The sequence below is a fragment of the Stegodyphus dumicola genome, chromosome X2, assembly GCF_044657685.1.
Source record: "Stegodyphus dumicola isolate Sdum_Otavi_A_Nest chromosome X2, ASM4465768v1".
In the NCBI taxonomy this organism is placed as follows: Eukaryota; Metazoa; Arthropoda; class Arachnida; order Araneae; family Eresidae; genus Stegodyphus; species Stegodyphus dumicola.
This window is the reverse complement of record NC_140781.1, coordinates 178,830,430-178,846,818: the sequence shown is the minus strand read 5'-3', so window position 1 is coordinate 178,846,818 and position 16,389 is coordinate 178,830,430. Positions and strand designations below refer to the sequence as shown.

General features: G+C 31.7%; 1 protein-coding gene across 2 annotated transcripts in view; it reads left to right on the top strand.

Moving 5' to 3' along the window:
• The first annotated feature begins 2,285 nt into the window (after positions 1–2,285).
• The window catches only part of LOC118180854 (uncharacterized), a 117,736-nt gene continuing 103,632 nt past the window's right edge, over positions 2,286–16,389 (top strand). Inside the window, exon 1 of one of the 2 annotated variants that reach the window (XM_085809612.1) lies at positions 2,286–2,416. The gene's annotated coding sequence lies outside the window, so the exon portion shown is untranslated. Of the gene's footprint in view, positions 2,417–6,097; positions 6,120–16,389 lie in introns of those variants that run through there. The other variant, XM_085809613.1, reaches the window with a different exon arrangement.

Here is a 16,389-nt window from a genome sequence, read left to right as displayed (position 1 = left end):
TGGTAATGTTCTGTGCCACAATGAAGATGTCAAATGTCTTTTATCATGTTCAGTGTACCTAAGGTCTACGTTGTCTGGATATTTTTCGGCTAATAATACAGCTTGACTGCTAAGAAAGATCGTTTTTCTGTGATTGGCCTGTGATTTCTGTGATTTCTGTGATCGTTTTTCTGTGATTGGCCAACTACCTGGGTCCGACAAATCAAATGATTTTAAGTCTTCGTTCTGCTGCCCACACTCACCTAAATGAGAAAATACTTTATATCCTAATTTCATGTGCTCTAGATGTTAGTTTGAGGGTCTATAAAGAAAGTTGTTCTCTCAGTTGCTGAAATGAAGTCTGTTTGAGGATGATAGATGAAGATTCTTCATCTTGGTCATGCGAATTGCAAGAAATATCAATATCGTTTAGAATCTCGGCACCATCGGAAGTTGCGGCAGGGTCTGACGGTTCGTCTTTTCCGTGAAGCCATTTTTCATTTTAGCTGCAATTTGTTTTCTCTGTTCGGTCCTATCTTTTGCTCTGGTTCTATATTCTGCCCCTGAGAGTTTTTGCTAGACCCTCTCATTTCTTGCACCCTAAATAATATACAGTATAACTTGCCTTAAAAGAAAGGCTAAAAATTAACGTAATTATATTCTACAGTCTTAGGGCCGCGTCGCGGAAGCACGTGCTAACTAAATGGTTCCATCTCGCTAAATATGGTGAGGAATATTGGAAGCAGGCATATTAAAGAAACAACAACAAAAAAAAAAAAAAAAAAAACCTTCCAAACTAAAAAATAAAACTTTAAAAACTAGAAAAACAATAAATCCATTTTTAAAACCTAAGTTGCCGACTAGCTGCAAAAAATCAAAATGCCTTACTTTATTTCTGTTGTATATTCTCGACGTATATTAATTTTAATTATTTCATTGGTCCAATGTTAATTTGTATTGGGTGTTAGGAAAGAGTTACAATTTACAAGGCTTCTCCATTTATTTTGCAAGAGGCGTTGGTATAAAAACAAGGCGCCTCTATGCTATCGTTCTCTTTTTCATTTGAATATTGCCGTCAGAAGAGAGGATAACAGAGGGACTCTAGGCAAAGAAGTTGAAGGGAAAGATACATAGATTCTTTGCTTCAGGCGTCACTTACAGGGACCAAAGACCAAGGCGTTTACGGAGTACCTTTTTAATAAAATTGCATATTGGGTTGGCAGAGGAAAAGGGTACTTTGACTTTTTCAGTGACACCTGGAGTCCCTCTATTGTCCTCTCTCTGATCTTATCTTTAAAGTCGTGTTCGGCTGTACTTAGCTTACTTTTAAAACTGTTTGCTCCATTAAAAGGTTTCGAGCACTTAATTATAAATATTCTTAAAAGAGGTTTTAAACTTGGCTTTAAAACTACTAATGTTGCATCAAAATTTGACAACATTCCAGCGCCACTCTTGAACTTGCCGCCCGGGTCACAGACCCCACCTTGCCCCCCCCTAGATCCGGGACTGCGCATATCCAGCACTTTAATTTAAGAGTTATTGCTGTCTTTGACGTGGATGCTCTGGGAATGCACAGCCTTAATTTATTGATAAGGGTTCATGCTATACGTTTGGTAAGTCGAAATAATCCAACAAAAATTAGCATCGTCGTCATCAGATTCGTTACTTCTGTCACGAAATACTCGAGTTTTTCGCAAGTCTTAAATTAAAATATCCGTTACGTACACTTCCAAAAATTATTCGTGACCTCCGCCGTCTTTAGTTTAGCTCTAAAACGACAGTCAGAAAGTCAAAGGGCAACTACACAGCTGACGGTAAAATTTCCGATGCGTCGATTTCTGTAATGATCGAGATGATGATAGGAGATTAGCTCTTTGTCGAGTAGATCGCAAAGCGCGACTGTTCCACCTCGACGGTGTCCAGACCAGGGCCCTGTACCCGAAGATTTTCAGGATACAATCGCGTACAAGGAAATAAAAATAAAATTAAAATAATAATGTATTCTTAAAACGACAGTCAGGTCATTGTAAAAAACATATTCCTAACACCATCTTTTTGCACCTGCTTTTCTGGATCAATTTTACCTGCTATTTAAACTAACAGAAAGCAACACAATACATATTAAATTAAATATAAAAATAAAGCAAATATTACGATAGGCAGTATGAAGTTGGACAAAAATATGCAAATGGAACATTTGTATACGCTAAAATATTTTATGTGTTCTAATAAAATTAACTGTACGGCTGCCGTGCAAATATATTGCAGGATTTCATTATAAACTCGGTTGTGAAGTTTAATGCTAGTTTCTGGCCTCCTATGGCTGTTTCATGTCTTATTTTCTACTTGTTGTGGCGTTCCTTGAGCAATAACGCGCTATAAATCTTGTCATTGTACTCACGTTAATCCTGGTATTTGAATTCGAACCATTTTGCGGGTAAGATGTTAGCTTTTTGTTAAATTTATCTTCCATAATTTTTTTATATCAGCAATTAAGTTTCTTTTCTTTTTAGTTCTGAAACTGTACATTTGTTTTTGTTATTTTATTGGATATATTTCATAATTACGCCTGCCGAACTGGCTGATATGAACCGGTGCTGTTGAATTGGTTGATATGAGTTGTAGGCAAGTGATCTGTAGCGCATGTATCTTTAAATTCTTGAATCGTAATAAAAAATGTATTATGAATATAAGGTACGAGAAATAATAAGACATGAACCTTGAAATGCTGCAGATCAGTGCAGTTTTTAAAGTGGTAACGCGTGCCGGTGTTTTGTGGAAATTTTTATTGCAGTGAAGGGGAGAAGAAAGAATAAAGATGATAATTTTAAAACTGTATTTAAGATACATGTATTTAGTAGTGACTGTGGGTTAGAAGTCTGAAGTGTTTTGTCTTTCTGATGAAAATAGTTGTCATATTGCAATTTACAAATTTTTCAGCCGTTTCGAAATCGTTTTTAATTTTTCTCTAATTTACATCCAAAATTTCGATCAATCAGTGCTGTTTATATTGTAATGTAGGATTTTGATCAATATAATGTTAAAAGATTGTTGCCACTGATTCTAAGTACTGAGGAACTTGTGATGTACTTCAAAGATGTAAGAATTTGAACTTTTGTACTATGTTTTATGAAATTTAAAAAAAAAAAAAAAAAAAAAAAACTGCTTTATTGAGACAGTTTCATGTCACAAAATATTGTAATAGTTTTGATTACTGGAACATAATCGTAAGCAGTAGTTATTAAAAGGTAAGAATTTTAAGGTTTGTTTTGAGTATAGTAAGCAGTGTCTTTCTTGCCTTTGGAACTTTTGAACAAGTTCATAGTTTAGAAAAAGCAGGCCCTTTTTCATACATCCTTAAAAAGGCCAAAAATCATTTCAACTTTCTTAAAAATTGAGCATGTTAACAAATTAAAAAAGTGCATTGGTTGATTTTAAAGTGGAGGTTCTTGTCACTTGAACTTTTGAGAGCATCCCACTTTATAATAATAGACATATATACTTTTTAAAGATATCTCTGTTTTCATACTTAGTATCTGCAATGTTCAAAATTTGGAGCCTCTTTGAATAGAGAAGCTAAAGTATTGTTCTTGAATACATCTCTGAGCTATTATAACTGCTCTATTTTATGACAGAATGAAGTCTTGCATTTGTACGCTTTTATCATGCCTTTGTTAATTTTATTTTTCAGTCCATTCTATTTTTAATACTTTAGTAAATCTGCTTTTTACACCAAACAACTTCCATATTTTTTTTGTAATATTTTGTGAATTAATTGACTGATAATTGATTTTGTAAGAATGTGATATTTCTTAAACACTGCCCAGAACCGCATGACCTGTAAAGGTACAAATTTACTAAAAATTCTAGCTTGCATTCATCAACATCCAAAATACCTTACAAAAGAGATTTTGTACACAAAGATAGCTTTGTAGACAGAATTTCAATAATTTTATGTCTTAACAAAGAAGCTCATGATCTTTGTCTTACCTGTTTTTTTTTTTTTTTTTTTTTTTTTTTTTTTTTGTGTGTGTGTGTGTGTGTGTGTGTGTGTGTGTTTGTCTTTCTGCATACTGTGTGCCTTCAGGTGTAAGCATGTCCGGTCGGGAGGTCTGGAGTTCAAATCTTGGTAAAAGCATTGCTTAATTTCTCCTGTTTTCGAACTCAAGTAATTTAATTAAGACTTTACGAAATCGCGTAAGGCAAAGTGTAGCGTTTGCATTGAGATGATAAACCATTTACACAGAACAAATTGTAAACAATTAGTTATTGTTGTGACTAAGTAAATGTACGTACTTTTTTCATCTTGGTATTTTATATTATGATATATATAACTCCAGCATTATTTTATATGTCTCTTTTATAATTCTTGCCATTAATTTGAACAATTATCCGTAGTAATGGTTATATATGTTTGAAAATATGTTCTTTATATAAATGCAGTAATGATCATGAAAATGCAATATATATCACAGAGTTAATAATGAAAGATTAAAATAATAGGGTTTTCATCCGCAGAGAACCCATTGGCACCATTGCATTTTTACTCACCAAGGATGAGCCGTAAACGTGATTTTTAGTGTATGTAAATTCAAGTTAGCAGACAATGGTAGTAAAAATTCACAGATAATAAGCATGTAGATGTAAAACTAACCAGTTAAACGTGATATGCGAAAATAAATTTGTATTAAATTCAACATTAGACAGAAAACAATATATTAAACATAACGGGAAGTAAAAATTCATTTAAAAAATAAAAATTAGTATTCTTATGCTTACGTTTACATTATACTTGTATGTATTTTCTCTAATTCATACAGCATATGGTACTATTTGGTTTCGAGGGCCGTAAAAAAATTTCAGCGAAAATGTATGCGCAAAAGCGCCAAATCTAGCAGATGCCCCCATTTAAACAGCGCGCCAAATCTAGCGTACACGCTAATTTCAGATTGCGTAATTTTATATAGTTCTATATTTCTTAAGACGCCATTGAAATACTAGTTTAATTTTAAAATCCTTTTTTGATTTTAAATCCTTTTTTGATATCCTATGGATTTAACAATTTGAGAATTGCCCTTGAAGAAAACTCGGCAATAGAATTTTGGGTAAAGTGCAGAATCACCCACTGCTTGACACGTTTTTAAGAATATCACATACTCGATAAGAATACACATCGACCTATTTTCACTTTAAAAAAAAATCCCAGAATTGGACAAAAATGGTGCTGTGCACACCTTTGACTTTATCTATGTACACTTCGACTTATTTTCACTTAAAGAGTAAAAGAAAAATGACAAAGGTCCAATTGTTTTTACCCTTGTAAAAAGCGGCAAACAAATAAGTGGGCGATTCTGCACTTTACCGAGAATTTTTTCAAAGAAAAGGCATCATTCATTATAGAAAATTACGTTTGAACAACCAACGAGATGAAATTATGCTTTAGCGATAAGTCGGTAGCGAAATAGCGATGCAGGCATCCATTCAGTTATGTTTAGCAATTTTTATATAAATTATAATGATTTGAAATAGTTATTTACTCTTATGCTTCCATTCAGTCATGTTTAGCCTTTTTCATATAAATTATGATAATAAAAAAGTATTATATGAAATTAATCTTTCATCTAAATTAAAGCATCAATCTTAAATAGTTATTTACTATTATACTTCCTTTCTTGCCGCAATTATTTTTCACAGCATTGGCATCAACAATAGTTTGGCGATTTTTTACGGCCCTCGAAACCGAATAGTACCCAGAATACTAATATTTCTATTAAGTGTCTTTTTTTCATTTTTAAGTACTTTGCCTGTTGATTGATGTATTTCGGTAAGAGCCATGCCCATGTGATAAATTAATGAATGTATGACATTTAGTACATCCATTTCACATAGTTTTCAGTATTTTTTTTTTTCCAAGTTACTTGCATACAGCTTAAAGCATTTTATGTTAAAACAAATACCTGTCATAATATATTTCACAGATAACCTTCAACAGTAATCAAATTTTCTTCATTAGCATTGTTAATAAAACTAGAACTTGATACGTTTTATTAATTTTTAGAGTCATTCGAACTGTATTCCTTACACCAGCAGTGGTTTGCTAATTTTGATGACCATGGGGATGCATCAAACTATTCTGTCATGTGAGATAATCAATAATATTTTTTATTTCAATTTAATCAGCTATTTATGTCACACCTGCCATCATCTGAAAGGTTATTGTTGGAAAAGCATTAACAATATAGTATCTTGTTAAAGTTTTACGCCATAAAAGTAAAAGCATTCCTTAATTATTTAAAATGCACGTGCACATTTTTGTGGCCTATGAAAACAAATTATTTTATGGGTTGGAAACCTCATGGTTCTGCGTGCTTACAGCTGTTAATAATTAAGAACACAACGTGAACAGCCGTGTTACAAATTAGCATTCACCCCTCCCGCCATATTTTCTTCCTTTGATCCCGAACTAACGAGCCGAGAACCGGCATCTATCGACGAAAAGTTTTTTAATTATACGAAAATATTTCTGTCTATTCGTTGTTAAAAAATTCAGAAAAAATAATAAATAATAGAAGAATAATATAAATCTCCAAATGCGAACGATGACAACTTTCGAACAAGCGAATAGGATGAATCGACTTACCAGGTTTGAACTATTGTCGCCAAAGTTGGCGATGTTGACATTTACCGGGTTCTCTGCGGAAGTTCTTTCAAACAATAACATATGCAAGTATTTCCACAATAATATTGCAAACTCGAAATGTATTCCAGGCTATTCAATCATCCAGTCAGGTTTATATTTTACATTCCGAATTTTTTTATGCACATAATTTCGATTAATAAAGTTAAGAGGATTATATTTATTCTTTATATCTTGATTAAGTGTGAAAATAGTTTTCATGTTGTTAACCTAAGAAATGTAATCCTGAATTGTATAACTGCAGGGAAACAAGATTTGTAACAAACGCTTCTATAGCTTTTCACTGTGTTATGCAATTGTTTAAATTTCAGAAAGAGACGAATCAAATAAAATAGAATAAGATTATTTGAATTTGTCTGTGTTTATTCCATGAAAAGTTAAATCCTAAAATATTATTTTTGTGCAATCTGAACATTGTCTATAAAAGTGTTTTCAAACTGGCGGCTCTTGAAGCAATTTGATGTGGTTGGCGAATGAATTTCAGTTATGCATTTGTTACAAATACAGTGATGCAGAAATTTCTATGTTTTACTTATTTGAAGTTTCAGTTTATTTTGCATTCATTACTGTTAAATATGAACATATGAGTAACACGTCAGAAAAATATAAAAATAAATTTTATTCAACGATTTGAAGATAAAATTTAATTAACTTTTATTCGTTTTTTATGAAAAAATAAAAAAATGCCTATGTTTTAGCTAATAGTTGAGATTTTTATTGATATACCCAACTTTTAATTCACAGAATCTATATAAAGAAATCTGTGAAATGTGCTTGACGTAGAAAAACAGCAGAATGATGTGTGTTTAATATTTTATACTAACTTATTAGCATTTCAAAGTCTGATTATCATTTTATTGCATTTTTAATAATTATATTTGAATATAAATTTAATTATGAGGGGTTAAAAAACTGCTTTTATGATACAGGGTGTCTTTCAGTGGCTGAAGGGCAAAACTGTCGCACACTTGTAGTTTGTCTCGAAGTCAAGCCATGGCTAACAGACTTCCCGCTCCAAGCAAATAGCCCAGGAGTGCTTTTAATATTCTAAATAATCTTAATCGTATTTATACATGGACATAATTAGAAAAAAGGATTTGGTTAGATTAAACAAATGACTTATATGTTATGAAATGTTATAGACAATGTTGAGATAAATTTAAAAAAAATATATATATTCCTATTAGAAGTACAATTAATTTATTTAGAAATTAGTTACTGTTTGTTACGGCCAGACTCTCATATATTTAAATATTAAGTGGATAATTAAAAAATCATTCTAATTAGAAGTAATTTGGAAATAAGAGCAATAATTTAGAAAAAGAGCATATTTTATTCTATAAAAATAAAATTTTATTCTGATTAGAAGTATACTTAATTTATTTAGAAATTAATTATATGTAAATACACATGGGATAATGTGAGCCATTAGTACGGAAAAGGAGCATATTTTGTAATTTTTTTATATAAAAATAAATCTTATTCTAATTACAGCTGTAATTTATTTAGAAAACAATTAAACAGTGAATTCAAAACGTCTACTGACAGAGTCATGTGATCATCAGCACAAAGATTTATGTGCAAAGTCACGACACCCATTGCCGAAGTATCAACCATATAGAAAGAAAATATCTTTTTCCCTACGGCCCGCCAGAGGCCAAGTGGTAAAGTTGCTGAACACTGGTAGTTCAGTCCATGGTTCGAAACCCGCGAACAGGCTGGCTGCATGGGTGTTTTCGTGGTTTTCCCCATGTGTAACGTGTATACGAGCCAGTTTCCCTTAGAAAGTCCTCCACGAAGGCACCCAACACCTTAGGCAGATTGCCCTAGTGTGCCATAATTAAATACACCACACTACCTTTTTCCTATCGTAGTTAATATCTGGGCTAACAACCTAAATACTCTTCCCACTGTTTGGCACCTATCGCCCAAGTTGGCAAACGTGATTTCAGGTGCCAAGTGCCAGTTATCTGAGTCAAAGAACATCTATGTAAAGAATGAAAGGCTCCATAGATGTAATGTAAACCAGTTTGTCTTCTACGCCACTAGAAAGAAGAGGGAAAATTTGCCAAAGGATTTGGCGACGGATCCTGTTGGCGAGAATTTCACCCTCTGTGATGTACCGGACCTGGTCGACATTTTTTCCCTCCGCGACGTGTACAGGAAATTGAGGAACACAGTTAAGATGAATAAGAAAATTAGGTGAAGTTTCACGTTGACTGGCCAAATTCAAATATTTATAATTATTTCTATATCTGGTTTCCGTAACAGTATTACAGTAGTTTTTTTACTGTATGTTTGCCATATATATTTATATTCAAAGCTAACGTATCTTGCATTTTGACTATAATTTAGCGCTGTTGTCTTCTACAAAGACAACCCACACAAGTGATTGAATCTTATGGTCTTATCAGATAGGTTAAAGTAGGAGAAGAGAAGCTTATCCTGAACTTATAAAAATGTATGCCATTTTTTTTTAATCTGTGGCATGAAAAAAAGATAAAATAGTTGAACTTTCTCTGGAAATATTAAACTTTCAATTTAAATGTATATTGACCCAGAATCACAAGAATTCTCCACTACAATGAATTCACTTCTGTATGCTGTATTAAAAGCACTTAAGGGCTTTAATTACGTTACTGAAACCATAAAATAGTCCATAAATAAATTTAATTAGTAAACATTGGTATGGATTATGACCAGTCATTATAGAATTTTATGGTTAAATTTCGTTGTATTTTTGGTGAAATTGATAGTTAGAGCTGGATTTAACCATCAAGCCATAATCAAACCAAACCATTTTCTCACTGATATAACTTGATAGATAATCAAGTTTTCACCATATGACAGTAATGAAAATGTCATTACACAAACGCACAATTTTATTCATAGTTGTTCTTTGAGCCAGCCTCTAGTTAGATTTTTATGTTTTCTGTTTTCAAAGCCAGGTGACTGCTATTAACATAAGTCTTTTCTTTCTTTCTATGATAAATTTTAAAATTATTTTTGTTAGTCATAATTTTAAAATTTAAAAACTACTTTGAAAATGAATTGTACATATGTTTAAAATATTTAAATTACCATTTTAGGTTTATAGGAAATATTATTTTAAATATTATCTCCCTCCCCCAAGAAATCTGTAGACATTTTATAATTTCAGATTCTGGCCTTTTCTATAGATAATTTCTCGGTTAAATTGAGAGAAATATGAAGTAATGCTTGATAGACTTTGTTTTTGTATGTTTGGCATGGACTGTAATTAGTTTTTGTATATTTGTCTCATATTTTTATTTGCCTGCAGACATATAATCGGTTGTTTCTTAAAGTTTAAAAATTTTATTCCAAGCCACTGGATTCACAATCAGCTTTTGAAAATTTTCGTGTGTATGTGTACTATGTTTTTATAAGATATCATATCTTATAAAAAACATAGTTAAGTTAAAGTTATAATTTTTTATAAGAACTTAATTCTTTTGAAGGGTAAAAATAATATATGAAAGATATGAGAAATATCTTTGAAGGAACTATTTTTTTTTTAAATTTGAAGTGAACAAATATATAGTACCAATGCATCAAGTAATATGTATGCTATTTTTGCCTTATTAGACATTAACTGTCAACTTTAATTTCCGAGATTCATTGCTAAACAATCAGAAACTGATTAAATAAAATATACATGTGCTAATAATGAAAAATAAGAAATGAAGAACAATTCAGTATGTGTAAATGAAAATAATAATAAGACACATAATATTAAATCAATAATACATATGTTATAAGGTTCCAATGTAGAAGTTGTAGGTAAAGTGTGTGTGGATCTATTGACTTAATAATTGCTTTAGCTCATGAAACAGAAACTCAAGGAAGGTTAATTATCACCCTTTATTGCTCAAAATAAGGTTGATAGCTAAAATAAGGTTTAGCTTGATAGTTAAATGATGAAGCTATCAAGGGCCAGAAATATGGCCGAGTGTAGCCAAAAGGCGAATCTCTGGCAACGAAGTCAGATGAACTTCGACTTAAGTACTTTTCACTTCATTTGCATTTAACCGCGATTCTAAAAACGCACTTTGGCAGGAAATTTGCAAGCTAAAATTAAAAGCAACAGGAAAGTAGCTTTAACTAAAAAGATAACTGTTAAAAGTTTACTATAAACCTTACAATGTAAATATTAAAATAAACGAGGGTAGACTGTGGTATAAACAGAATTTTCTTAAATATATTTTAATGTAGTGGAATTGAAATATTAGACATATTTTAAATATTTATGAAAAGTACTCATTTATGAAAGAAACATTTGCTAATTTCTGGTTTATATATGCTCCCCGTATGATAACAATGGCGTCCTATCACTCCTGTTAAAAGAGAAACAGCCGTTAGACAACCGCAGTTTTGAAAGCATCTAGAATCTTCATCCTAAAAAAATATCTTAAATTTAATAAATTTTATTGACTGTTATTAACTGTTAAGTGCAAATTCAATTAATTATTCAGTTTGAAAAATCAAAGCAAACGGTCGACTATGCTGTTCTACAACTGATTGGGTGCCATTTTATCGTACGGGGAGTGTATAAAAACAAAAGTCAAATTACATTCGAGAATAAAACAAAAATTTGAAGGAAATTGGACAAAAATGTACCTGATATGTGGATTGTATAGTCATCTTCATTAGTTCAACTATACATTTTATTATGTATTTGAAAGCGTTTAAGTAACTATTCCAACTGCTAATATAAAGATAGTCCCTCCAAATATGGCGACCGGAAGTGTGACAACAGAAATTATCTCATTGGTCAAAATTCAAGTACAGCTGTTAGAATCCGAATAAATTTCTGTTTAATAGCAAAGAGATGTCCATTTATGGGAAGAGGCACTAAATATATGCAAAATATATTTTATATATATAAATATGCACAAATTTTATTACATACGAAGTAAATAAAACATTGCAAATTATATAGCTGATTGCAGGGTTGCCACGCTATTTTTAAAACTGGAAAAAGTCAGTAAATTCGAAAATTGACCCAAAAAGTCGGGGAATTTCATAAGGCAATCCTCCCAAAAAAGCCCAGTTTTGCGCCGACGTTGGGAGTGATCACTTTCTTCTTGGCAAATTGTGTATCCATGGATCTTATAAGAAATAGACTAACCCAGACGGGTTTTCTCCCTCGTCTGAGGCATTGCCGGCTGTCACCTTGATCACATCTGGAGGAGTAGGGACGACTTGCAGAAATTTAACATTGGTTGCCTATTGCAGCATGTATAATTGTCAAGAAAAAGCTGGTTGTTGTAGTGCCTCATTTCACAAATTAGAATTTCTACATATTTTTATTTTTAAAACTGAGATTGATTTTTAAAAATTTTGCATATTTATCAAGCATAATTAATGTTCAAAATAATTATAAAGGAGATTTGTAACTACTTCTTTTAGAAAATAATATTTTAAATCTGAACTAATAGGAAATTTCAAACAAGCAATTTTCTCTTGCAATTTTTATGCTTTTTATTGGTATAAATGCATAAAAAAATACTAAAATTTTTAAAAACTAATTTTTGAAAGTTTTGTTTAAAATTCTAAATTGTAATAAAATTATAGATGAGTATTTAGCACAATTTTTATAAAGGAATTTTATTTCAATTATGTTTCATAATACATCATAGTGATAAACACTTTTGACTCCTTAAAAATTTTTATACATTTAATTCTAATATTAAAATTGTATTTAACCATAATAATTAATTTTGCTTGTATTTTATAGTGATTATTCTTTTAAATTTATTTTTAGTTCTGCATAAGAATTTTTTTATTTACCGTTCATTTAATTCATTAGCTCAAAGGGGCGGTAGCCAAAAAGGCTGTTAGTTTCGAAGTGGCATTTTACGCTGTTTTACTATAAATGTCTGTGTCTCCTTGCAAATTGTTGTTACCAAATATTATCACCCTGTATTATATGTAAAGAAATTAAATAATGAAGAATTTGCATGAATACATGTATGTTTCTCGCACTGTGACAAAAACAACAGTATCTAAAGCCATCAAATTTTGAATAATGTAATCCTCCACCCGAACATGGGCATCTGGCCGGCCGAATTTTGAATTTGTTTTAATCTATTTCATATTTTGGAAAACTTTAACGAATTTTTAATTAACAAACTCAACGAGTTCAGAGCGAGCACTGTACGGAAAATAACAATTTTATCTCTAGTGCGGAAATTCTAAAGATATGCTGTTTTCAAAAGTATGTGGTTGACGGGCGAAGAACATGATATTCAATAAATATAGGTAACACACAAAACATTAAAAAAGGTTCTTTTTGGCCGTAATATAAAATCTGAGTACTTCTAGATTTTATGTTTTTTTTGCTTCATTACGCTCAGAAAATTTTATGCTCCGAATTTTATGAATTATTAAAATAACTAATCCACTTTAATGTTAATAATTTAATGATCATATAATCAAATAAATATGATCGTTTTGTAAAGTTATTATGGTTTGAAAAATCACTACCTGAAAAGGTTCATTAATTTTTTTTAAAAAAATCATCAGATCTTGTTTAATTTTACCTTATTTATTTCAAAGCATCACCTACTGTAAATCTTATTTAGTTTTACGTTATTTGTACGCAAAATTAAGTTCATAAATTTTGTGCTTAGAGTTTTTACCGTTTTACCAAAGTAAAGATATTTGTACAAGAATTACGCGTGAAAAAAATGCGCGAAATGCAGTAAAAAGTGCTTTAATGAGATATATTAAATCCTATTTGGAAAAAACTGTGGCTTTTATAATCTGATCACTATACAACGTATCACATTTAATAATTAAAAAGAGTTATGTGATACAAACGCCATAGGTTTCAGTGTTAAAGTAAACCAGATCGTCCCTACTCTTTCTTGCCTACATGTCGGTGACGCGAGCCCCGCCCACTGGGTTAGTCTATTTGTTATAAGGTTCATGTATGTATCGCGTGAGCGTCATTCGGGCAGCTGGCATAGAGCCAATTTCGCAGCTCTAATTGGATTGTCTTTTAAGGCTGCTGTCACATGTCGGTTTGTTTCGGAAGAACAACTGTTTGGAGCAATTTTTCTGCTTTGTCACAACAGCCAATCACCATAGATCGCTTTGGGGTTAACACCGGGGAAACTGGTTTCCCATTACAAACAAGCTGATAGCTAATTGGTTGAAAACGAACAACTTGCAATTTTTTTGGAAAGAAAGGAAAAAGTCGCACGTCTTTCTTTCAATAGTAAAGCAGGCAGAAAAGTTGTCCGAAACAGTTGTTCGTGTGAAACAAATGCCGTGTGATATGGGCCTTCGTTTTCAACCAATCAGCTATCAGCTTGTTTGTAATGGGGAACCAGTTTCTCCTGCGTTAACCCCAAAGCGATCTATGGTGATTGGCTGTGTGGCAAGGCAGAAAAATTGTTCCAAACAGTTGTTCTTCCGAAACAAACCGACGTGTGATAGCAGCCTAAGAAAGGCAAAGCAAGTTTCCAGCAACTTTGGCTTCCAGTAACCTCGAGAGAATCGCATGTGCATGTTGAACTAAATAAAATAATTATTCTCGTATAAAACAAAATCGGCTTAATCCTAGTATATGGTACTATGGAGGTTAGAATCAGAGAATATGTATTGTTAAGAAGGAAAGGTGCGAAACAGGAGTGGCTCCGTTCCAACGTAGAGGAAAACAGCTGTGCATGCACGAAATATCTGTCGCCAAAGCTCGAAAACGATATCGACATAAAATGAATATTGTTTAAAAATTTTTAATTTTAAAAGAAAATATTTTTTCACACAAGTAAATTAGCTAATAGATTAGTTTTTTGACCCCCCACCCCCACCCAAAAAAAAAAACCTACGAAAAATCCGTGTTTAAATTATTGTGAAAAGTCAAAGAAAAACATTTTGTCAAGGACATGTGTTCCTCAGTTTCCTCTTCACATCGCAGAGGAAAATTTTCGCCACAAGGTTCCGTCGCCAAATTCCATGACGAAATTTCCCTCCGCTTTATAGCGGCGTAAAGGCCCGTCCACACGAGTACGCTCGCGACGTAGTTGCCGCAGGCGTAAATTCGTGTGACATAGAAGACGTAAAACTGAGTTCGCTCCTGTTCAGCTTTTCCACCCGCGCCGTGCGCGAATAGTCAATAGCCGACCGAGTTCTTATCACATGTCATAATCAGAAAACCTTCTTGTTTACCCGTTTAAATATGGCGTCAGAACCCCACAGAGATGAGTTTTTTCTTAGAAATTTCATAACTGTATACAGCAATAAAATAATCAGCGTTGTTCATGCCATCTTCAGATTCCTCAAACCGTATATATTGGTATAAATTTAAAATTCTCATTAAAGGGGAAAACTGTATATTTATATAAAGCAATGATCCAATCAGTATATCCATATGCTTCACCTATTTATAACACCGTAAGTAATAGGAACCTAAATAAATTACTGTTTCTACGAAATCAAAGTTTCTGCCTTACAAAATTCTCCTTAATTATTATAAATATTGGCTGTATCAAGTGTAATAAAAAGCTCTATAAATATCCCAATATTAAATACACCAAAAACTAACTTCAGCAATATAACAACTTCTAAAATAAAGCAGTTGACCGTGAAAGAGTATTCAATATAAAATACAATTGCGAAATTTTGGAGGAAAGTTACAACATGTGTCATACAGCAATCATTTATTCAAGTTTAATTAAATTACCTTTGCAGTGACTTCTGCTTGTTACATTATTTTTCATAAACACTGCTATCACAGATAGTTGAGTGGTCAGCACGCTTCCCTTTGGAAATGGAAAGGTGGTGAGTTCAAACCTCACCCGTACACAGTATATAATTCAGTTAGCTTTTCTCATTTTGAAACGTGTTTCTTATATTTAATCATGAATCATTATATTCTTATTTTACCTGTTATTATTGTTTTCATTTCTTATTTTATTCATTATTATTGTTTTTAATTTAGTTTAAAAATGTGCATTGCAAAAAGAAACCCTTATGTAATAATATATTTGCATTTCTTTATCATATATCATCTATAAATTCTGCTTTATTTTTACTTTATTGCATATTTTATCATGCACATAATTTCTCATAAACTGTCCAAAGTTTGAACCTCGTTCTAAATTCAAAAATAAATAAAAAGAAAAACAAAAGACCAAGGCAGGGGGAGTTAAAAAATATGAAGTTGGTTTTGTTATATGGTGGATGGTGTATATAAAGAGAATTAAGTAATTTAATTCTCTTTATATACTGTATTCCAAACCAATTTTATAAATCCTAATTTTCATACAATAAAATCTGCAAGTCTGTCAAACTGGTCGATACTCATCCTGAAGTGATTAAAAAACAAGTAATATACAAAAAAAATTAAGTCGATTCCTACTTAGGTCCACAAAGAAAAATTTAAAAAAATACAAAAATAAATAAGTAAATAAATAAAAATACAAACAGAATTTTTTAAAATTGAAAATTAAAAAATTTTAATATGTGAGAAAGCTGTATTAATATCGTGTCATTCACTACAAGTTTAAAAAATTGTATTTGAACTTGAGTGGATGAATAAAAAGCCTTTTATGTACTGAAAATTTGAACAAGGTATAGGGAGAGTGTGAGCTAATAGTAGGAATTTAATAATTCCGGATATTCATTTTGCAAACGAGGCAGTAAAAAGAAAAAAAAAAAACTCTTGGAACAGGTTGCTCTAAATA